General features: G+C 43.2%; 1 protein-coding gene across 2 annotated transcripts in view; it reads left to right on the forward strand.

The window, feature by feature from the left end:
- Positions 1 to 465: 465 nt before the first annotated feature.
- Positions 466 to 24,888, forward strand: part of EPB41L3 (erythrocyte membrane protein band 4.1 like 3) — a 149,852-nt gene continuing 125,429 nt past the window's right edge. The window contains exon 1 of one of the 2 annotated variants that reach the window (XM_051609574.1): positions 466 to 610. The gene's annotated coding sequence lies outside the window, so the exon portion shown is untranslated. Of the gene's footprint in view, positions 611 to 1,273; positions 1,292 to 24,888 lie in introns of those variants that run through there. The other variant, XM_051609577.1, reaches the window with a different exon arrangement.

Consider the following 24,888-nt stretch of genomic DNA (forward strand, 5'->3'; position numbering starts at 1 on the left):
TCCCTGGGTCTGTCAGGGAGCGCTCACCCTGTGTCACTCTGCCAGGGCTACCGCTGCCTCCTCACGGCGTTGAAGCCCATGTTCTACTAGTCCTTGCTGGACGGCAGCCTCTGCATCGGAGCCTCTCAGAGCCAACTGTGGTTACGCGCTCCTCATAAGCCTAATGACACGAAATGATGGCACAAAGCGCCGTTACAGAACTGCTTTTACTATTTTCCAGGGAGGGGTGGCAGAGGGAGCGGATGCCCCGTACCTCTCCTCGCCTGCTCCCCGGCCGGAGGGGGCTCGGAACCCTCTGCCCGCTGCCGCCCGGGCGGCCCCGCACCCCGGTCACCCCCGCGGGCGCTCAGGGCGCTCCGGGCGGGCGGAGGCGGGGCGGTGGCAGCGGCGCCGCCAATCGGGAGCCGGGGGCTGGGCCGAGCCGCGCCGTGCCGAGCCGCGCCGTGCCGGCTGCCGGAGTCTGCCGGGCGCTGCAGGTGGGAGCCCAGCTCCGCGGCGGCGCGTAACTTCGGCGGGCCAGGGCTGTCCGCGCCTGCCTTCCCCGCGGAGAGCGGGAAGAGGCGCCTCCCGCGCAGCGGCGGCGAAAAACACCCACCCGGGGCAGGCTCAGGTGAGGAGCCGCAGTTCCCCGCTGCCCTCGCTTCCCCGGGCCGCCCTTTACCGACCGGCCTCGGCTCGGCGCAGCAGGGCCCGCCGGGTCTCGATGCGCAGCGGGGACCGCCGAGCTGTCCTTGGCTTGAGGTCAACGGGGAGGGCCGAGGGGCGTGCGCGGCCCCGGCCGCCCCCGCGGGGCGCCGCACCGCTCCGCACCGCTCCGCGGGGACGCCGGGTGGGGGCCGCGGGTCTGCGGTCCGGGGCCGCTCCTTCGCCTTTTTCCTTCTCCCCCCTCCGCGTTTTGCTTTTGGCTGTTGGGGGTGTCTCGTGTCCCCCCAGGTCCTCCCAGCCGCGGGTAGTTTCGGGGTGCGCAGGGTTTGCCCCTTCCCGGCGGCGGCGCAGCGCACCTGCCATCCGCGGTGCGGAGCCGGACTGCGCGGGGCCGTGCGGTGCGGGGAGCGCTGCAGGCGGGTACGGCTCTTGCGGGAGACTTGTCCCTCAGCCGCCCTTCCCGCCTCTCTCACCTCGGCGGATCGCGGCATTTCCCGCGGAAGATCCGCTTGGGGGCTGGGGCGCAGCAGTGGCCGCAGGGCAAAGTTACGGGGCTTTTGCGCGGCGTGGGCGGCTGCGGAAGGGGGATGGGGAGGGGGGGAGCCGCGCTGCGCAAGCTGGAGCACGGCCGCGGGAAGATCTGCTGGTAAGCCCAAGGTGGTGCTGATGGGGTGGAGGGAAAGGAAGGGGTGGTGGTCTGTAGCCCGTTTTTGAGGTGTTAATGTAGTCTTGGGACCGGTCCTGATGAAGCCGCAAGGTTTTGCGGGCGGCGGGGTCAGTGCGTCTTTAGCCTTAAAAATGTCTAATAGTGGATATTTATGATGTGTTGTTCCCCCCCGTCCCCCCATTTTAATGTACCTTTTCGGATGTTTAAAAATTAAAACAAACCCAGAACTACTCAGCCGGTGACATCCACATTTCTGTAGTAGCAGCAGTTCATGAGAAAAGTGATACTATCAGGGGAATTAAAAGTAGCAGCAGTGGAGCCCCGGGAGTGGTTGCGGATAGCGCTGCGGGATGGGTCCCCTCAGGCTCCCTGCGTGCGGGGAGCAGCGCGGGGGGCACCTGGCTATTGGGGAAGGGGTGGGGGCGCAGGGGGCTGGGGCTGGAGTTCAGGGTGTAATGCAGAGCTGGAAGCACCGAAACTCAGCATTTTGTGCACAGTTCAGCGCCGGGTGGCCATTTTTCTAATTTTTTCCTGACAGGCTGTTGGACCTCCGAAATGCTCATCTGGGACTTGAGAAACCACCCCCACCGCCCCTTTCCTAGGGTTGTTTCGGTGCCAAGTGCTTGCATTTTTTGATTCCCAAATCGGTGATCCTTTGTCAAGCTTTAAAACCTCATGAAGATGTAGCTAACTATTAGCGAGAAGGATTTTTTTTTTTCTCCTCCCCGCTCTCTGTCTCTCTGGAGTTCATGCGCTTGTTCCCCTGTTCTTTCCAGAGGAGGATTTAGCCCCTGTCGTGATGGCTGAAACGGTGACACGCAATTCAGTGTGCTGCCAGATGCTTACCTTCTTTCAGAGTTTGGGATAGGCTCAGGCAGCCTTTAAAGCTTGCTAAGAGGATACTGTTATACGGTTTCCTCCATTTTTGGGCTATATTAGAAGCAGCCTAAAAATACCAGATCATCGTTCCTCACACTGTAACTACATGATTTCCGAAGTATGGTTTGGGGTTTTTTTTGTGTGTGGTGGTGGGTGTTTTTTTGTTTGTTTGTTTGGTGGTTTTTTTTTTTGTGTTTTGTTTTTTTTTTACCTTGGAAATTGTTAGTCCTGGATCCTAGTAGGGAGCTACTCTGCTATCCTTGTTCTTGTAACTTGGAGGCATCAGTATTGATTCTGTATCAACAGTTCCTTAACATAAAATCCTCATTGTTACAAAGGGTTGGGTATTTCAATAAAACTTCCTAACAAGCTATCCCCTGATGTTCCTAGAATCCCCCCAGTCTTTGCCAAGTGCCATAAACATGTGCAGTTAATGTAAATTTATTGAGAAAATGGCCTTTGACTTTTTTTTTTTTTTTTAATTGGGAGGTAGCAGGAAAACAGATTCTCACTATCTTAGTACTACTCCTTCCTGCAGCAGAATTTATCTTGGCATGTGAAGTTTCTTTCAGAGGTGAATGTTATAGAAGTCCCTTGCTCAAATATTGGTTGCACATTACTGCCCAGATCTAGCTTAGGAAGGCACTTTACTATCTCATGCAACCTTATCTGCCGTTCCACAACTTCATAACAAACCCATTGGAACATGAAATGACCTTGGAAAGGCATCTTTCAATCTGACACAAGGCATTCTCTTACATGCAGCAGCAGTGCTCCACATAGAGCTGATGTTTTGCATTGATGCTTCTAAACATTTTTTGGGGGGGGGGCTGGGTGTTTTTTTGTTGTTGCTTTGTGGGGTTTTTTGTTATTTTTTGTTGTTGTTGTTTGTTTGGGTTTTTTTTTGAAAGAGGGGAGGGAGATGGGTGGAATGTTGAATTTGAAAGGAAAATATTTTTTTTAAAACAGACCCACTCAGCTGAAGTTGAAGCACCACTCAGCTGAAGAAGAGGTATATTAAGAATGTACATATGATAGTGACACTTAAAGTCACGGGTGTAAACAAGACTTTAGTTTTAATCAAAGGAAACCAGCATTTCCTCTGCCAGTTCTGATTTGTTCATTCATGAGATCTTCAAAAGCCCAAATTATTAGTGGGACTAACTGAAAGCTAGTTGGGTGTGTTAAATGGAGAAAAGAAGTGATGAAGTCTGAAGGAAGCTTTGCATTTAACTGTATTGCTTCTATGTAAAAAATATTCCAGAATCCTTTCAGTCCCCAAAATGCTGTTTCTCTGGAAAGACTACAAGGGAACTTGAGAATTAGCAGCATGAAGGGGAGTCTTGCAGCTGTCAAGGGAGTCAATGGAGGTCGTGCCTGGCTAGAAAGCTTAATAGGATTTTGGCCCAGATGCTTGATGTGACAAGGTTTTGCAAAAGGGTGGTGGACACTTTGGTACCCATGGTGGTTTTGCCTTTCAGGAAGATGGTGCCTCCTGTAGAAGAGCAGTGTCTGCTCACAGCCTTCAGCCTCAGGAGCTTGTGGTACGAGTGCCACCTGCTGGGTGATGAGCAGGCTTTATATAAATTATACATTATTTATATTAATATATATGTACTTGAGTGTGTATACATACATATACCGTTTTTATGTATATGTTCATTCAGTATGGGTGTATGGCTTTTTCATAGAGGTGTTCCTGGGTGAACCTGTGGAACCTTGCTAAGACCTGAAGTTTCTCACCTTCTGAGGACTTACCACAGCTTGTGTTTTGTGAAACTCAAACAGCACTTAGTTTTTTTATTGCAAGAATAGAGGGGAGATTTTGATACTGATGATGTTTAATGCTGCCTTTGCCTTACTGAAAGCAATGGGGAATTTTCAGTCATACATCTCATTGCTTGTGATGTGCTAAGCTTTCACAGTTGTTTCAGTGGTCAGATACCAAGCTGTGTAGGTAGAACTGTAGACTTGAAATGGAGACACAGCAAACCAACCTCAGCTTTACATTATGTATCACTTAAATGTTAAATCTCCATTGCACAACTGGTTTCATAATTTCTCATGTCAACAATCTTATTTCCATAAAGTTTTATGAGCATCCCATTTTGATACAAAATAGCACTTTTCATTTAGATTGCCTGAAGATTTACAGAATTTGCAGGATATTTCTGGACAGTCTTTTCCATTTTAAAGAACATTTTTTCATATGCACACTTTAATAACACTTGCATGGAAGAGTAAAATATAAAAGTTTGATTATGTCCTAGAAGTTCCACTGGCAAGTGAAATTATAAATCTGAATGTGACATCATCCCCAGCAATGGTTTTCTGATTTCCATTAGTTTCCATCTCTTCTAGCCCACTGGAGTATTGGCTGGGATGCTGTTTAAATAACAGTTTGACTCAGCTGGATCTGGAGTTAAATCCGTTGCAGCATCAGGGCTTGTGCTTGTCATGATAGTATCAGGGGAAGATGCATAGCCTCATTTTTGGGGTTTTTTTGGACAGCTGACCTCATTAAGGCTTTATTGTTTATTTATTTCATTGTGGAGCGATGCCAGATGAGTCTTTTTAGCCTGCCTGAGGATTAGGAGCGAATCCAAGCTGAACCATAAAAGTTTAGAGGAAACTTTAAAAAGCTTTCAGCTGGAAGACCTATATTGATGTACTTCTGTGATAAATGGATAAAATGCTTCATGTGGGTTTGAAAATGTGTTCCTTCACTAGAGATCTCTATGCTGGAGAATGCATAACAGTCAGGAATGAGCTGATGGAGCAAAAAGAAAGTAGTGTAATTGCAGAGTTCATCTTAAAGTGTGATTCTAGCAAAAAAAAAAAAAAAAAAAAGTAAGCACCTAGCATATCAACAGAGATTACAAGATAGGCTTTTGAGGAGGGGGACCCACTGTAATAATGCATAACTAAAGTTCACTGTCCCCTAAATCATTCACAGTTAATTTGATGCTTGAAAAGTTGTGATTTCAGTGTCTGATGAAGAAGCAATTGACCCTAAAATTGCTGCCTGTAGCTGAAGTGATGTGTTCAGTCTCATACCCAGTGTCATGCAAAAATAGCACATGAAGAGAGGCAGGGGGAATGCAAAATGTCTCTGTGGTCTTACTCTAATGTATTTCTCCTCACCCTAACCCAAGAAACTACCATGTAGTTTAGGCAGTGGATGCTGCTGCAGTGCATGAGGCAATTTACATCCCATCCATTCTTCCATCCCAACACGGTCTATCATGACTTTTTTTTTTTTCTTTCCCCACAAACCTTCTGAGCTGCCGAAGGAAAGCTGCCCTTATAATGTGTCACACTTCAACAATCACCTTTTGTTCTCACTCAGAAATGCTTGTGACAATAATGACAATATCCACTGATATTGTCAGTGGAGATGCTGCATTGCTATCCCTCTCTCCTGCCCCCTCTTCATCCTATATGAACTAGATTGGCAGCTCTCCTGCACTAGTTCTACTGTTTCAGAGTCATCCAAACCCTTTGGTTCCTTTTCTGCACAGTATTTCCAGGTGTTCCCACCTATTCAATATCTACCTCTCATCTTCTAACAAGTTTATTGATGTTCATCTTGCTCTGTACCACCATCAAAATCTTGCTTTCCATAATTTGAAGTTCTGTGTTTAGTCAGGTCACTCAATGGCCATTACATTCCTTGTTCTCCCGCTAATCTCAGCTTTCCTTGCACAGGGAAAAGGCAGGTAATATCTTGAGGATAGTCTGTAGCTGCACTCACACTGACAGTAATGGTGCATGGTCAACTCGCTGGGGAAGGACTGCCTTTCACAAGGCTGACAAGAGAAATCAGAAATTAAGACAAATCCTCTGCAATCTCTTTTCCCTTTCCTCTCCAATATCCTTCATGTGAAGGCGTTGGAAAGACTCCTGTAAAATCACTCTTACAAAAACAGCAACACAAAAAAAGTTGCTTGCTGGCAGAGTGGTAAATACATGAGCAATCGTCATCCTTCTTCTGCAGTCTTTCGTGCTGTCTTATTAATGGGCCGTGGAGGCAGAAGAGGAGGAGGTAACTCATCAACCGGTATCCGCAGGGGGGCCGCAAATTAGTTGACTGTGCCAGTTATGTTTTCCTTTTTGACACCAACAGATAAATTTGCCTTCATATGGCATAGTTTCTGCAGGGATTAAAATGAAACCACACCGGGGTCTGTGTGGGCAGCTCATTGCCTTGGGATTTCTGGGAGCCAAAATGCTGCCCTGGCCCCAGGCTCTTTCTCTGGGACCTGGCAAAAGATACCAGAGTTGTGAGGATAACTGTATTCCTAGGAACAGTTGGTTTGAGGAATTTGGATGGTGAAAACATAGGAAATGGGAAGGTTTCCCAATCTGTTGCAAGAGAGTTTGCAGTGACCTTTGGCTTCTTGGCAGCTTATCAGCTGTGGTGCTGCTTTCACAATGGTCAATCTGATGATGATACAGCTGCTGGGAAAAAACGGTAGTGCTTCCTTTGCTGCCTCCTTCTCCTCTCCTCTGCAGGCTTCAGTGCTCTTCTCTTCTGGTGTCTCTGGTCTTGGGACCTTTTGCTGCTCTTTAACTTGCAAACACAACTGGTCTCTCTCATCAACAGAAGAGCATGGCCTTCACTGCCATTGCACTAGCACATGCTCTTTGTTTAGGTTAACCCAACACAATTGGCATTTAGTACAGATGTCTTTGGAGAATTCCCTCTCCAAAGGAATAATAAAAAAAACCCAAACCCAACCTAACAAAAACAGCAAAAAACCTAAATGTTCAATTCGTTGAATGTTTTGGAGCAGTTGCCAAAAGAAATTACCATTCAGCCTGAGAAGGCTGTAAAATTCATTCTTTGGTATTTTATTAATAGGAGAGAAGTGACACTTAACTGGGTTTCGACACCCAGACACTTTGCAAGGTCCAAATCCAGAAAGTTTGTTATTTCAGCTTGGGTGTTCTTGACAGTTTGCAGATGTGTAACTGTGCTTAGGGACTTAGCTGTGGGGTAGGCTGCAAAGAACAAGTTCTCATTCCCCTGTCCTTCACTGAAGGTTCTGAAAATGAGCAGTCACTGTGGCCTTTGGTGGTTTTGGCTTGCTTTCTTGCCAAATGTTACATCTCATCATCAGCAATTTAGAAATGTTGGCAGTATGAGAAAATAATACACTTTTTCTGTATGTGATGTTGCCCACCTGTTACTGCCTGATGGGGGGGAGGTACAGAAATATTTGATGTTTTTTTTAAGATCTATTTTTCCCCCCCTCACAGAACTTTCCTTATGAGGCCAGCTTTGACAGATCATTATTAGACTGTAACTATTATTCTTTTATCAGTATGTCATTGCTATTGTGTTTTTTTCATTCCTTTTTAGAGTAAGTTGGGAGCGTAGGTGTATGTTCAGTCCATTTAATAGGTTATCTGAAACTGTTCTGTAATGCAGACTATAGAACACAGAAGTGTTGTGTTGTTCATTGAATCTCAAGAGTTTTTTTCTTTTTTTTTCTTTTTCCCTTCATTTTCCTGCTGATTGCTGCAACCATGGACTTCACAAACTGGACAAATGTCTGCTGCCTGGAATACGGATGATTTTGGTGAGTCTGCAAAATGAGTTTCACTTACTTATGCTTGCTTGACAAAAGGAGGAGGAGTATTATTTATTGGCAGTTCAGCTTGATGAAAGCTAAGTCTGCTTTTGGGATGTTCGTTTTGTAGAAGCAACAGGCAAAGCTTACTGAATATCAATTTTCTTTTTATGAAGTGTTTTTTTTTTCTTACTCTGTTTCATTGTTGGCAAAGGTGAAGGAATTAACATTCAGTGGATTAATTTAAAATAGTGTCATTTTATGAGATTGATTGTTACTGCTTTTGTAATATTTTTGAAATTACTTTTGTGAAAGACACTGTGAAGCAATGGCTTAGAACATTTTAATTTTTCTTTTCTGCCTTATTCAGTTTTTTCTGCAAATAGTTCAGACAGAAAATGATTAATTCATTGGATGGCTTTTTGGAAAAGCGCTACACAGTTTTCCTTACTGTTCCCAATACTGGTGTTGCCTGCGGTGTGAACTTTGAGAGATGATGTGTTGATGGTGTGTTTGCATTAATACTGTACTAGAATTTTATGTTAAAAGGGTTTCCATCCCACGTAGTCTCTGGGGAGATCTCTTTTTAAATTAAAAAAAAAAAAAAAAGCTTAATGCTCTGTCAGCATCATGTTCTTTACTCGTATGCAGACAGCTGTCCTGTGGAATACCAACCTGGGGGTACCTGCTGTTGCTTCATGAGGATGGGGCTCTGGCAGTTTGGACTTTCAGTTAAAGGTGACTGGATAGCTGGAGGGAAAATGTTTGCTGTAAACCTGTCAGTCCAGGGATCTGTTCCAGAAGCATGCTTGGAGGTGGCAGCATTCACCCAGTGTTGTCTTTAGGACTAAAGCTGCCTCTGCACGCTGACATGAGGCAGTTGGCAGCTTAGCAGCCTTGGGATTTAACTCTGAGCTATTTAGACCTAGCAGGAGTGAGTCGTTGCTACTAATAGGCTCAGTTAAGGAAAACAACTTGCCTCACCTCTCTCACCTGTGTGGTGACAACCTCACACATGCACGCACAGCCTTAAGTCTTGAGGGAGGAGGTAAATATGGTTCAGGCATGGCGTTGGCCATGGGAGATGTGAGTGTTCCCGGTGTGGTGGTGGCCTGGGCCTGGGAAGGTGTGAGAGTGAGTGTGGGGCTGGGCACTGGCTGCTCTCCAGCAGATTGCAACTGGGTTTAGCTGATGCAAGCCCCGTTGGGGCTGTGGGGGTTGGCATCATCTCTCTCCCTCCCCCTCTTCCTTCTCAGGCTCTTCAACATGCACAGTCTGCAGCACCTGAATCTTGCACTGATGCAAACAGCTTGAGACCGAAAGACGAGTCTTAAACTCAAGAATTTCTTCTTAGGCACAGCTTTGGAGAAATCTGAGAGAAAACCTGATATTTTGCTTTTGAGCGTTTCCAGAGTATTGCTGCTTAATCCTTTTTATTGATCCATAGATTATGCCGGAAAGCCCTTGTCTCAAGGCAATATTCAGAGTCCTGGGGGATAATGGCACTAATCACATTTCATATGACCTTTCAGGCAGGATGAACATATGTTGCACTGCTGCATTTTCCTCTTCTCTTAGTTCCATTTATATACCTTTTATTCCTCAGCAGCGTGCCTTAGGAGGGCAGTTAAGAAGCCGTCTGCATGACTGGTATATGGTAATTTGGAAAGTGAGTAGCAGTAAGGTCTGTAAGTGGACTGGTGCTTCAGATTGTTGTGCTTTGATGTGCTAAGAAGCCTTGATCAGCCTGAGAGAGTAATAGCTCTTCTACCCAGGAAGAGAACTAATGCATATTTACTGTGATGGATGCACTACCCAAGACTCTTTGAGTATAAAAAAAACAAAAAACAACAGCAGAGTGCATTCCTCATGGCTTTGCTTCAGCCTGTATCTTGCTTTTTTAGCCTATTTTTGTAATGCACACGAATAATTGGCTCTTCTATTGCACCTATATAAAGAGATGCCACTTTGATATCTGGAAATGCAGTAATATGAGCGCTGAAGTCCCACCGTCACCATAGCACGTCAGGAGAAGCTTGATGTGATCATGTGGACAAGCATCTGCACCCAAGTTTTATTCTTAGATTTATTTTTCACTTTCATTGCAATTTGGTTATATTTGAATTTTTGGCAAACGCAGTTAGAAAAGTTAAAATCTGAAACAGTAATCTGCATCAAAAAACAGAGCATACTTTGCATAAACAGATAAATATCAGACCTAAAGTATAAGGAATTATTTCCTTGACTTTTACTAAAAGAGTAGAACTGATGTCACACCAGGCTCTTCCCAGCAGTGCGTGGTGGAAGACCAAGAGACAGTGAGCACCAGTTAAGACAAGAGAGGTTCACAGTGGTTACTGGGAGAAGTGTTTTCACACCAAGGACAGGCGGCCAGCCAGGGCCACAGGTTCCCCAGGGAGGCTATAGAGTCTCTGTCTTTGGAGGTGTTCAAGACCAAACTGGACAAAGCCCTGAGCAACCCAGCTGAATCTCATAGCTGGCCTTGCTTGGAGCAGGAGCCTCAACCAGAGGACTCCTGAGGACCCTCCTAGCCTGAATTATCCTCTAATCCATTAAAAAACTCTTGAATTTAGAGCCTTTGTGCTTGGAAGAAGAGTGAAGCAGTGGGGTCATGGAGGGTATTGTGGTAACAGCAAGGCTGGCTGTGGCTATTGTAACAGGAGGAGGAGAAGGAATGCAGCATTTGGCCAGGCTCGTTCTGGAGTGCTGTCTTGGGCCATCTCTGAACATTGTTGCTTTTGGTTTTTAATTGCATAAAACAATTAAAACCTGCCACTTGCTGCTTCTGAAGAAACTGCATGCTATTTGTATTACACCAACAGTGGCTGTATCACTATTTTCCAAAATTTTGGAAATAATCAGTTGACTTCTGTTTGTATCAGCTAACAAACATAATTTACATCATCAGAGCAGACTTCAGGAAAACTTGATTCTTCATGTAGAAGGCTTCTAGTCTTTGGGAGATATTTTGTCTAGTTTTTTGTTTGGTTGGCTGGTTTTGGGTTTTTTTGTGGGTTTTTTTGTTTGTTTGTTTTGGTTTTGTTTTGTGTGTGTGTTGTGGTTTGTTTTGGTTTTTTCCTTTAATATTGGGCTTTGGCTATTCCCAGTCCTTCAAAAATTATGTGGAAGTGCAAATAGGAGGCAGACTAAAAACTGGTTGATTGGAACTAAATAGGAGTCAGATCACCAGTGTCAACTATGGGCTTACGAGTGGTGATGTGAAGCCAAACAGCTCTTGTAGAGGTAGGGGAAGAGAGTAGTGGTCAAGTTACCAAGGCAGCCTTGCAGGGTGGCATACGTGAGGCTGCAGAGTGGAGTGTGGGTGGGTCAGAGGTGGCCTCCGTGGCTTTGGAGGAGCAAAGGACTGCTAGGGGTTTAGACAGCTCCCTGAGCAATCCTTTCCATTTTCAGGAAGATGGCCTGCAATGCTGCAGTTAGTCCAGAAAAAACTTTAAAACAAACATAAAATGTACAAAATGCACTATTAGTAGGGTATGGGTTATGAACACGTGAGGAAATTAAGTGTTTAACCTGATCTCAGTATTTCTGTTGCATTTCTAGTTTTGTTGGTGTGATTTTTCATTACTCCCAGAAAGGAGTGAGTTTAATTTACAGGTAGACTTTCCTTCTTTGTGTTTGGAGGCAATGTAGGTGAATAAAGTAAGCAACAGTTAGTAACACCAAGTGGGATTTCAAAGCCTTTCACGTATTTTTTGCACCTTTTTATTTCTTACCACTGTCTGCTTCTACCCACATAGCAAGTGAACTGTCATTCTTGCCTGTCATGCCCCAGCTGTGATGGGATGGCATCAGTGGGTGAGGTCCCAGTGGGGCCACAGCGTCTTATTCTTTCCATATGCAGAGGCTGAAAGCCATCAGAATTATTGCTGTGAGAAACTAAAAGCTTTTAACTTTACCTTGACTGCAACAATGCTGCTCCATGTGCCTGCACAGTGACTGTTTTCAGAATTATGTTCATGTAACTATCGTGACTTTATGTCCACTTTTCCACCAGCCTTCAACAGTACACTGGGTAATTTGCCTTTTATTTTAATTTCTTTTATACGTATGCAAAGCCTTTGTATTTCTTCTTTTCTGTTGCTTTTTCCTCCCCCCATAGTTGTTCATTTTCAGTTGTTTCATGGATAATAGTGCTGATGAACAAGTATTTCGCCTGACACACAAAAGCATAGCTGTAAAGAAAATGAAGCAGAGAAAATTACAGTGGCAAAGGTTTCTAAATTATAGTTGTACAGGAAGATTGTGATAAGGAAGTAGTTAAACATTACTATTTAGTCAAACCTACAACTGTGGCTGATACTTCGATTGTCTCCTCCTTTTGCTGACACTTAATTTGTGCGATTGGTGAGATACTCTTTCTGCTAATAAAGTCCCTGTTTTATTGAACCAAAAGCTTGTGAAAGTAAATGGGCGTGTTCTCCCAGATGGTTTTAGGTCAAGTGCCAAACAAATGCTAGTTATTTTCAGATTTGCTTTTAAAAGAAATGTTAGGTGGTTGTTATATCCAATGTTTAAAAAAAAAAACAAGACATAAATCAATCTGCCCACCTGAGAGCAGATGGACGTTCCATTCAGGTATATTGGAAAACACGAGTAATGTGATAGGGCTAAGTCATGATATTCATAAACAGGAGTATTAACAGTTGAGCTGACTGTGTGCTTGCTACAGCTGGAAAGCCTGTTGCTTTTATGGTAGCAGTTTGTTTGCTCGCCAGCTCCAGGTCTGACAGACAGTCCAGGCAGATGTGAGCATTGCCCTTGGTGGAGTTGAGTGGTCGCTTGTCAGTGTGATTTTAAGTACAAGTCACCATCTCTTAGCAGCAGATCTCATGTTTGAAGACCTTTGTTTAGTTTCAAAGCATGACAGCACTAATCCATGAGACCCTGAAGAAGCTTTTATCCACAGGAATGTAGGACCAAGAAAGTGTGCTATGTAGATCTTTAATGGAAGTAAGGAATGAGTAGGGTCATTTGAGAAAAGCTTGCACTTTTCTTCATGGACACTATTTTTCCATGTGGAGATTGCCATTAGGATCCATGTTGGTGGTTGGTAGTAACTTCCCTTGTCTCTCCTCCCAGGCCATTCAGAAAATGTCCTAAGGCAAGCTGTGTTACTGCGGTTAATTTTATTTGAGCAGGATGGATTGCCATCTGTGAGCAAAAGGTAGTCTTCTGTGGTAAAGCTAACTGCCTTCGTGCTTATCTTAACCTTGATGAAGCTATTACCATAGGTTTGTTAGCAAAAGAGTTAGGTGAAGGCAGTGGCCCGGACTGAGCAAAGGTTAAAGCAATCAGCAATAGCTTGGCTGTCAGCAGAATTGCATTGCTGGGAGCTGCATCTGAGGCTTTGCACAACTTTATTGTCTGCTTGGCTTTTAGCTGTTCCTGCGAGCATGTCCTTCAGCAAGCTAAGGAAAGACCAAGGGTTGTCTGCGATTTCTGCCTGCCCTTTGCATTGCAAAGCCATTCCAGAGTGTGGCCAAAATACTGCAGAAGTGGCAGTTGTTTGAGGTAGAGCCTGAGATAAATGGATTTATCCAGTAACCATGAGGCTGCTCAAGTTGGATCTTAGAAACTTTGCTCTCTTTTATCTATCTATCTATCTATCTATTTATTTTCCTGTTCTTCTTTTCTCACCAGAGTAGTTGTACTGAGGTTTGATGGTGTTGCATCCTATTTTTTACTCCAAAGCTCACTTATCACTAGTTACATGTGCAGTAAGTTTTGAGAGAGCTGGTGGTTTTATCAAGCATCACAAATAAGCTTTTTTGTTAGAGCTAATTCAAATCAGCTGAAAAAAGATGCTGTCCTATTTAGTAGAAATTTGAGTGCTAAATGATCATTTAGTGGGAATCAGTAGAGTTTATTTTCAAAATAGGTATCAGTCTCAGTCCTAATTCTCTCAACCCAGCATTATGTTTGTCATGTGGCACTTTAAAAATCTGCCTAATTTATCCATGTATTGTGAGTCTTTTACACCAAGCTAATGGATCTGTAGAGGAATATAAATTCTTTTGTAGTTGCCCAGTGTTAAAGTTTGTCAGTTTATGCAGAGATGAAATTGCTGGCCTGTGTATGGTTTTTGCAGTAGCAACAGTCACTGCAGCTGAGTCCTGTCATGTTTATGCATGACCAGATATTGCAATCAGCTGGTAAGGATTTGCTGCAAGGAAAGACTTCATTTTTCAGTCTTGGGAAGTGGGCTCCATCTAGTGTTTAATTTAAAGGTTGGACTCCGATTCCTTTTCTTGAATGTCCTTGCAGTGTGGATAAAGGACATAGAGGAGGAATTGCGATGGGCATCACTTTTGTTGATGATTCTCTGGAATGTGACATTTTTCGATACGGTCAGTAGGTGAATGAACCTGAAACACTACATCTGTCTTGCATATGCACTTGAAAATAAAATACTCCTCTATGGAATGATACACTGCTGGAAAGAAATTAAAGTAGTGTGACAAAAAAGTGACCCTGGAATATTTTGTAGTTGATTTTTACATACACCCTCACACTATTTGATGTGGCATGTTGGAAACCAGTCTGCAAAATCAAAATTGGAAAGCTAATTGCGGAGCTCTTTTATGAAGTAATGGATATTGAAATGTGGACTGGATATTAATATCCTGTCAACGTAATAGTTTTCCAATGTGTAATGCTTCTCTAAGGAAGCATATGGTGTTCTGTTCTTCCTTTTTACAATTTTCTTAATATTTCAGGTTTTGTAGTATTTAATCCTCTGGTAAAGGCTACTTTTTTTTTTTCTTTTTTTTTTTTTTCCTAAGGGATATCATGTTTTGACCTAATTTAAGTTAAAACAGAAAAGTATTTTATAGTCCCATGTCTCCAGTGCCCCGATAATAAATAATGCAGTGAAACAGAGACAAGAAGCGTGAATAAGAAGAGTTTATTTTTTTGTATGTTCAAGGTAGTGTTGATTCATTCATCTTCTACTTTGTGTTGAAACTGGATCAGACTGAGAAAGCTGAAATACGTAAGACTTGAGCACAGATTTGCCTTCTGTACTTACCTCTTACACACCAAAATGAAGAAGCAGGGACTCAGAAATGTCTCATCTGGAGGGCACGGCAGCAAATCTGCAGTGAAGAAAACCTGGGCTGAGGACTGTATTATGAGTATAGTGGAGTTTTGTCTGGTTGCATTTTTTCCTCCTGTTAAAGGGAGATTTGAGGCTGCTTTCAACAACCTTTTGACCTGAACTCTGTAGCAACCTTGCATCCAGGCCTTGAGACCGATGAGGAAGGAGGGAGGTGAGCACGGTCTCTGGGCTAAGCATGGCTGCAGGCTAGAGCCACCAACCCTGCCCTGCCTGCCGCCCCCTGCCTGCACAGGGTTGTCGCAGACCTTTGCTGTGACTCAAAGGCACGGTGGGGTTGTGTGACTTGCTTCCGCAGTCAAGTATCTTGAGGGCCAGGGACCAGAGAGCTGCAGAGCACCCTGCACTCTTTCAAAGGTGGAGGAGAGTCCCCCACCCAATGCCCAAGACAGCTTTTGGCTTGTTTTCCACCCCTTGCCGGAGCAGTGGGGAGTGCAGGCTGGGATCCGGTCCTGTGTCATTGGCAGAGACCCTGCTATTGTTTCATCTGTAAAATATTTGGGGTCTAGGCTTTCCCGTTGACACTTGGGAGCCGAGCGTGGACAAAGCTAATGGGAACCATCTGGTGCTGGGAGGGAGCAGTGAGATTGTTTCTTTGGCTGTGTGAACATGGGGACCTGCTGCAGCAGGGTACTGAGGCGCCTGTGTGTCTGCAGCATGTGGGGAGAGGGTTGGGAGTAGGGGATGTAGAGGGCACCTATGGGAGTGGGGTGTGGGTGATGAAATCCCCCATGGCGTGGGGGAGCCCTTCTAAGCCCTGGGTACAGCCCAGGAGCCTCTCAGCTTTGGGCTGTGCTGATGTCACTTGGCTAAGGAAGGCAGCCCATAGTTGTGTGGGGTGATTAGGGTTTTGTATGTACACACATACACACTCTGGACAACTCATAAATTGTATTTTATTTTTTGCTTTTGAGACACTGGTGTAGTTGGCAGCCTCTGATCTTCCAGTCCTATATAGCTTAGTCTCTCAACCCCACAGAGATAGTGTTGAGATGGACTTGCTGGACTGCCTGGGCTTTTTTTGCTATTAAATACTAATTTCTGTAGGCAAAAAAAACCCCATTTCTTCATCTTTTGGATATATAAAAAAAAAACCCAAACAAAACTAACAACAAAACCTCAAACAAAAAAAGCATTCTTAAATCCAATTTACTTTTTTTATGCAACCTAATTTTTTGTTTCTTCTAGAGTGGACAATGAAAGCACCAGTAAGTTTGTGTCCCTTGAGGTCTCTTGGTCTTACAGTGATCCATTAGGTGTCTTGTGTTTTTTAAATTACCTATTTAGAAGCAGTGATGACACTGCGGTTTCTAAACAAACTTTGAAACATCTCTTATTTCTTTTAAATCCTGTAAAAAAACCCTTTTCTTTCTTTGAACAAAATCAAGTGTGGTCCAAATCTAAATTGCCACTGTGCCTTTAAAAGCTATTTGTGTAATTATACATCAGAAAGGCAAGGCAGAGGTTGGACCAGATGATCCTTGAGGTCCCTGATTCTGTGATACTATGATCAACTGTAACAGTGTGCTGTGCACAAACCAGTTTGCATGGTAACCAATTCTGTACTTCTAGCTGAGGCTAAAATGGACCACGAAGGCCTTACAGTTGTTTTTTGTTGTCACCCACCAGGTAGTGGGACAGGCCATCTCACTCGTGTTTGCTTTGAATCTGTGAGAGGTGGGATTTGAACCCATGCTGGTGATCGTGGTGCTGTCTCATGGCCAAGATAGTTGGGTTTGGTGCAGGCAGGGGAGGGAGGGTCTCCAAAGAGTTGTCCCTGTCCCCTGCTTGTGGTGAATTTAGTGGAGGAGGGAGGAACTGCAGAAAGGCTGGATTTGGTCATGATGCTGAGCTACAGGTGAGGGAGTGGTGGCACCTGAGGAAGCTCTTAAACAGTGGGTGCTGCTGTGTCCAGAGTCCCCTTGCTGAGCATAGAAGAGCCTAAAGTGACAAAGCAAATAAATGCCCAATAGTCCCTCTGCACCACAAAATTGCAAGGTTGAGGATAATCTAGGGGAGAGATGCTTTGCTTTGCTTGGAAGAGCTGTTGCAGAGTTTATGGCAGTAATTAAAAGGAAAGAAAAGTCTCAAGAACATAAGGTTGGGAAGGTGGTTCTAGTGCATGAAAATTTGGTCTGAAGCTTTCTGATCATTTCTGTCACCCCATTAGGGGAGGAGAGTGCTAAAATAGAGATGAGGAGTGGGAAGAGCAGAAATGATTCAGGGTTTCAAGTAGTGCAGGTAAATGAAGAAGATTTAATTAGTCCTGGCCTATTTAACCTGAAAGGAAAAGAAAGCTATAAATACAGGGTGGAGAAGAAAAAAAGAGGTAGAATATTAAGAAGACTTGACTATTTTGGACTCGGTGTCTCCAAGTAAAGTTAAGGTCTAAAATAATTTATTAGCCATCCACATATTTTATTTTATGGTAGGAGGCAGCAGATATACAATGCACTGTGGAAGTAAATAATATGGATAGGCAGTTGACATCTGCTAATTGAAAGACCAGGCAGTGTATTTTGAGAGAAAGAGAATACACTAATACATCAACTGACGAGATTAAGGGTGTGAAGATTACAAGATCCTCAATTTAGAACCATCTTTCTTGCCTGAGGAGGGCTGGCCATGGTATGGTGTGCTCCTGGGTGCTAATGTTCCTCCATGTGGTGGGCACAGCACCCCTGTCATGGTGGGTGTATGTCCACCTCTCTCTCACATTCTTCTCTTTCCCCTCCACCCCCAAACACAAGCCAACTGGTTTTGGAGCCAGACATAGCCAGCTCTTAGAGCTTTGCATTGGTTTTGGTTACCTGACTTGAACTCTTTTTTCCCACTGCTGGAGAATGATGTCTTTGGTCGTTAGGCATCTCCGAGTGTAGCTGCACGACCTCTTGGGTCTGCGCCATAGTAGCATGTGACATTGGAAATTTATGAACTGGAAACCTGCTGCTAAAAGGACATCTGTTTAAACTGGAGGAAGGGAAATCAAGAAGGCAACTTCACTGCCCTGAGATAGGGAGGGTTGCTTTCACGTCTCAAACTGTTGCTTTTATCATTAAAATGTACTTTTACTCAGGGAAGAGATGGATCTCCTAACATTCTTCCTCCATAATGTACCTGTAAGAAACAATAACAAATATCATTGTATTTTAGCTCTTCTCACAAGTTTGACATTGTGATTTGCTTTTGTTTTCTTCGGTGCTGATAGAGACATTAATGGTTTCTGAAGGAAAGCTTGCTCTAATTTGTAGACATTAAATTGGTAAGAATTTGCTTGCTGTTGCTGATGTAATTTCTTTGACCTCATTCACCTGGCATTATAATCATATTACTGAATCTCAATTTTAAAATTGCAGCAGCTAATAGAGAAAACCTTTGCTTTAAGTGTTTTGTTGGCTTGATCTAATCTGTATCCTTAATGTCCAGTGTGGGACTGGATCCAGCTTTTCAGTGCTGACAAGTACCTTTTAGCTTCATTTATTTGTTATGGGGAAAACAATTTAAAAGCTTAGTTATTAAAGACACTTTTTAAAGAAGAAAGTAGTGAAATTGCCCAGTTTGAAGACAAAAGTTATACAACTTCATATCTAATCTTAAATAGCATTATTAAAGCCAAATATCCACCATTAAAATCACTTGAGGTTCATTTTTGTTACAAAACCCCAGAAGAAGGCCTTCTGACATACTTTGTGATGCAATGGCCAAAAAGTACTGGTCTGCCTGTCGTGCACTATGCAGGTTAGATGTAATCCAGGTTTTATTAGCTTGCTTTGCCAGACTGCCTGCCCTTGCAGTAAGTGTCCCCTGTGATTGAAGCCCAAGCACGTTTGCTCCTTGAAGTAGGTATGAGGTTAGTCAGAGCTACTTGTCATCTGATTGCTGTGTAAACAGCAGTATAAAACTAGATCGGACTGGAGTATGCAGTAACATAGTATGTTTTTTCATTTCTTTCTTAAATTTGTTATAAAGGGGCAACACCCACCTGCAACTTTTTGACTCTAGAAAACTGGGATATTATCTTCGTTTGTCATTTAATGCATACATGTTCTCATATGTCAAAAGTTTTACATATTTAATTTTTTTTGCCCCAGAATGCATAATACAATGTTGAATTCCTGAAGATCTTTTTTTCTTGATAATTCTGATTAAGGGAAGAATTGGCAGCTGTTCAGTGGTGGGGGGAAAAAAATGCTAAATTAATATTGAAAGAGAGGAAGAAGAATTTCATTATTTCCAGAGATAATTTTACTTTTTGTTTGATTTGATTGCTTTCACACTGTCATTTGCATTAACATGCAAATATTTCTTCCTTGCTGTGCTGAATGTTGAAAGAGATAAAATAAAGCAAATTGCAAAGAGAAGCAATGAAGACAAATCTTTCTTCCCAAGGAAAATGTAAATGTTATCAGTACCAGGAAACCTTTTTTTTTAAAAAGCATGCTTCTTAGAAAAGTGCAATAATCAGAGTTTTGAATATTTAAAGATCAGTTTTGTCATTACATCAAACTAGCTCAATCAGAGCGGGAAAAACACTGTATTGATAAACAGTAACGTCCCTGAGTGAGAGATTTGAGGTGGGGTTGTCACTAAAGTTTATTTTTAGAGCTTCCAGGGGCTGTTCAATACTAGCACTGCACAGGAGTGGTGGCATCTTGCCTCCTGGTCTGGCTTATTTCACCTACTTGTGTTTGAATGTGTTATTTTTTTAATAGGAAATAAGCCATCATTTCTGGGATTTTTGGAAGTTGTGAAATACACTGGTATTTAATTTTCTTGAAGAAGGGGGGTAAAAAGGTGTAGCTAAACTAAAATTATGTAAAAAAAAAAAAAAAAAGACTTCTCTGTGGGAATGACATGATTTCTTCCTGACCTGTATTAAGTTCTAGTATCTGCCAATTTATGGTTGAGAGAAAATATTTAAATAATTTTTAAAATTATTTTACAAAGAAGGTGCTCCTTGTAAAACATCTGACTACACTATATCTCAGACCAGCCTGATCAACAACTTCTTACATATGTTGCAGTAAGAATTTGTTAGTACTATGTTTAAAATTTAGTGTGGTTGAAGTTACAGTGGTACTACTCCATATGTTATTAAAATGGCTTTCTGCAAAATGTCCAGTTAAAAAAAAAAAGAGTGGGGGAGGGAAGCCCCTTTTGCCTGAAGCCTGCTTGCAAGAAGGTGGATGGGAGAAGAGTATGTGCATAAAGAGAGGTCACAGACTGCAGGTAAAGCAGCAGATGCGAAGGCCATCACGCAACTCAAGATTAAATGAGACTATGTTCATGCACACACTCCACATCTCCTTAAGACAGGATATGTGAGTAGTCTCATTAATGTCAAAAGGCTCCCTCATGTGCTTGAAGTTAAGCGGATTTATAATTGTTTGTTGGATTATGTCCCAAGCTGTCTTGCAAAAGTATTGCTTTTAATAAATTCCTACTGCTTGATGCAAAGAAGAGGGAAGAAAATCTTTGAACTGCCTTTTGTTCCACCAGAAAAAGGAAATAATGAGGCAGAAATTTGGAACCCTTTTATTGACAAATGCAGTCACTTAATTTAAATGCACCTGCGGCTCCCTGGAGGGGTCTCTTCCCCTTGAAGTCCTGCAGTGGCTTTGCCTCTCGTTGCCTTGTCATGTTACTTCTTGCAACACTTGCATGCCCTTTTCCTGCCCTGCTACCTACAGATGTCTCCTTTGGATCTCCCCCTGCTTCCGTCTCTAAATGATTAACAGCTCTCGACCTCAGCAGGCAGTCGTGCTTGGCATCGTACCGTGGTGTCCAGCGCTTGCTGTCCCTCCGTGCCCTCTTGTTGTGCCTCTGCCTGTGCTGTCATTGCTCTAGCAGGGTTCTGCCTGTCGCCTCATCCCTGTGCCACTAACTTCCTAACTCCCTGCCCACCTCATGCCTTCTCATCCCTTCAGGTCATCTGCTCACCCTGGGCAGCTGCTTGGGGTGCAGGGCTGAGGAGGCTGCTGGCTCTCTGCACAGACACGCAAGTGGCTGGATGTTTTCCCGTTCTTCACTTGAATCCCTCTTTTCCTAATTTAAATGCTACGTTTGCATTTAGCAGTGCTTTCCATTTTCCTCCTGCTCTGATTTTCGTGGCTCTCCTGATGCTGGAGCAGGGCACTGCAGACCTGATGAAACTTTCTGACTGAGATCAAAATGGAATCACAAGGCCCAGGACCCCAGGAGCAACACTAGAAAGCATGTTTGTCTTTGGATACCCTACTAGAAGAGCACATTTGAACTGATTTAGAGTTTGAAAATAAACTTCTCTTTGAGAGATTGCAGATTCCAGTAGGCTGAGAATGGACTTCAGTGTGTCCCAGAAGTGCAGCTGTTCAGCTTGTTATTGTCTAGAGTGGTCACCAAAGATGACTTTTTCTGTCCAGGCATAAAAAATTTCTTAGGTTTCTGGCTCATGACATTTATTCCATAAATATTTTTTCATTATATCAAATTTCTCTGAGATTTTGGATAGGAATATACTGAAGTACAGTGCTTAATTATTTTTTTCTTTTTTGCATATGTAACATGTTAAATAAATGCATCTTTCATCCATGACCTGGCTGCTGTGTTTTGCAGTAAAGATTGTACTTTGACCAGCAACATAAATACCTACTCATCTATTGAATAAATGTATCGTGACACTGATGCAAAACCTCTTCTCTTTTCACCTCCCCATGAGGTATTGCTTCTTTCTCCCATGCCAGTTCTCTTCTGGAAATGTTCTTTCTGAGCATGGTTAAATGGCAGCCCAGTGATAGCCTGGGTTTTATTTTCATCACTGAGAGGAATGGTGCTAGCATGCTTGAGAGTGTTTCTGCAGAAGGTGCATGACCATTTTGGCTTTTCAGGATAAATTCATTCTTTCCTTCTCCTATGGTATAATGTTTTTAGCTTAGAGCTCTGCTTATCCAGTGTAAGTACATCCTTCCCTCAACTCTTCCTTCTCTGTCTTATGTTCATGGTCCAGCTCCTTCCTTCCCTCTCCTTACTCTGCCTCCACTTTCACTTAGAGATTTCTTCCAGAATGACAGCTGATAAAATGCTGAGTGGCCCTCTTCCCTTCTATAGAATTGTTTTGATTGGAAAAGACCTTTAAGATCATCAAGTGCAACTGTTAACCTAGCACACTGCTCACTCCTCCACTAACCCATGTCCCAAAACACCACATCTACACATCTTTAAATACCCAGGGATAGTGACTAAACCACTTCCCTGGGCAGCCTGTTCCAGTGCTTGACATTGGAACATGTTATGGTATGTTTAGTTCTTTTTCTCTCTTCAGCAAAATAAGACAATTCTTGCCTGCTGCCCTTTTCTAGGTTCTCCTTTCCTCTGGCTCCTGTACAAAATGCAACCAGAAAAGGACTTCTAATAGCTGCCAAGTTTTCAGACCAGTTACTCAAGCTGGGGAAATTGTTCTTGTGAGCTTTTTATTTTCCTTAAAGCTTTCTTTTCTGGTGCCACCCAGAGAGAAGCAGTGGCTGCTGGTTACACGCTTGCTGGACATCTATGGGCTTCTCTTGCCTGCCCAGCTGTGTCCTGGGGGCCACCTCTGTCTCCAGTCCTATACCTGCATTGTGAGCCCTGCCTCGAAGCTGCCTTTGGGAGGGGTGCAGCTGCAGCCACTTCATGCAGACATACCTCCTCCTGATAATGAAAGTGATAGAACATTAACAGGCTCTTGCATAGGAGAGACTAGCATTTTGTAGTTATTAATCAAATCCAAATATCCTTGCTTCCAACAGCAGGAGGTTGGGCTCTTGGACCCAGGACAGAGAGAGCTTTTCTGCATGGTCTTTGCAGCTTCTTCTGTGTGCTGTCCCCATCTGGAATGGTGTGCTTTGACTCTAGTGATTTTTAAAAATTATAATTTATTAGTTAGAGATTTGTGAGAAGGGTGTTCCTTTCTCTTTGGGGCAGGTTGTAGTAGCTCGGTACTGAGCTGAGGGACATCCTCACTGGGGTGTCTCAGAGGGTAAGAGTTCATCAGAGCCTGGTGGTCAAGAGCAGCAACAACTTATGGGAGGACACTGTAGCAGCATAAGACACTCTTAAGAAAACAATCCGTTTTCCAGAATCCTGTCCCCAGAGATCCATAGAATCCTGGGTGACATCTGTGGCCTCTTGTCCAGCAGAGCAAGCTCGTCCCTCTTAAAACCAACTATTTGGGAGCACTGTTGGGAAGAATTCCTGCTAGCTAATTATCAGCCTTCAGCATCTCCTCAGCCTTTTTTTTGAGTTGAATATGGGAGTCAAAACCAGCTGTACAAGCAATTTTTAAAAATAATATATGTGAGAAGTTACTTCTCCCAAATAAGCTGCATTTTGCCTGTTGAAGCCATTTTGGGGTGGGATTTTTTTTTTTTTTTCATTCTGTGTACTAGAATTAAGTAACTTCTACTGGTTTGGAAGTTTCCATGATAAGGCTACATCTATTTATATTAAATAATAACTCAAATGTAGTAGGAACAGCTCTTCATTATATTAATTAACATATGATGCCTTTAGATTCATATGCTTGAAAGTGATTAATACACAATGCAAAATTAAGTAACTTTCTGGTTTATCCATTTGCTTGCTTACAAGCTGTTTCTGTAATTCCATGTTGAAATTAGTTTTCCTGCCTGGCCTGTATTGTAGCAAGACCTATGTTAGAACATAGTAAGAGGAGATGTAAACAGATCATAACTTCATAGAGTAAGGTCTACTGATGTTTAGTTTTTAAAAGTGTTCCTTCCTCCCCCCTTTTTTGAAAACAAACAAAACAAACCACAACACAAAAAAACACAAAAAAACAATCAAGAAAAAGTTTATATAAAGCAACACACGACAGAGAGATTAGAGTCTCTTATTCCCTCCTAATTCCTCTCCCCTGCCCCAAATTTATAAAATGCACGCACAGAGTCCCCTGGGCGCTTTGGTAATTACATTAGCAGAGGTGTTGCTCAGGTTTCTGTGTTGCATTTGGTGGGTGTCACCTACAGTGGCCACTGAGGAGATGGTGAATAGGGTGGTTGGTGGCCAGTGGTTATCATCACCAAGGGATGGAGGAAGGAATGCTTTAGAAATGCCAAGCGAGTCCCAGGCACTGGTGGCTTTGTAGAGGAAGGAAGCTGCCTTTATTCAACTCTGCAAACACTGCATAGAGTTGTCAAAGTCTCTGAAGCTTGGTAAGTTGTTCTAAAAAAGTATTTAACTCTTTACTGTGAATTGTTGGTATAAATATAGCTGTGCAGATTAAAAGGGAAAAAAAAAGGCAGAGATCTGTATGCATTTTGTTCCTGACACAGGCTCCCCAGTATTAGGGTTTTTTCTGTCTTTCCTCATACAGAAATAGTCACCCACCCTCTTTGCCTGTGTAAATTGCCCTTCTGTAATGAGATCAATGGACCTTCACCAATTTACAGTAGTAGAGAATAATTTGGCTCATTATGCATTTGATGAGATACGATCTGGGAGGCTATCTTTGCACAGACAGATAGTAAAATAAACATTAAGGCCTAATAAAAAATGACATCTTCTCCACCACTGTGCTCTCACTGCATAGATAAGGGTATGTCATTATATGTGAGCAGAGCAAACGTATCTGTGGGTCAGCTCCGTGGGTCACCCTAAAAGGCTTTTCTCCCTGCTTCTGTCTGTTTTATCAGTCAAGGTGGTAAGAGATTCGAGTTTAATCTTGGGTTTAGCCCACATCCTGGCAAAGTGCAGCTGCTCTTCACACAGACAGAACTGTTTTTTGTCTAATGAAAGCACAAATCCTAGTAAAGTCTCTTAGGCTGGTACCAGGCTGATGTTAAGGTTGGGTGGTTAGAACCAGAATTGGGATTGAAAATAAAGCCAGTCACCTCAAAAATGGTTGTTCCTGCAATTTGATTAAGTAAGTAATCAATCACCCTTTGACAGCCAGGTGGCTACAAGCAAAGGTTTCACATTCTTATAGTTTT

Source organism: Apus apus, chromosome 2 (genome assembly GCF_020740795.1).
Source record: "Apus apus isolate bApuApu2 chromosome 2, bApuApu2.pri.cur, whole genome shotgun sequence".
In the NCBI taxonomy this organism is placed as follows: Eukaryota; Metazoa; Chordata; class Aves; order Apodiformes; family Apodidae; genus Apus; species Apus apus.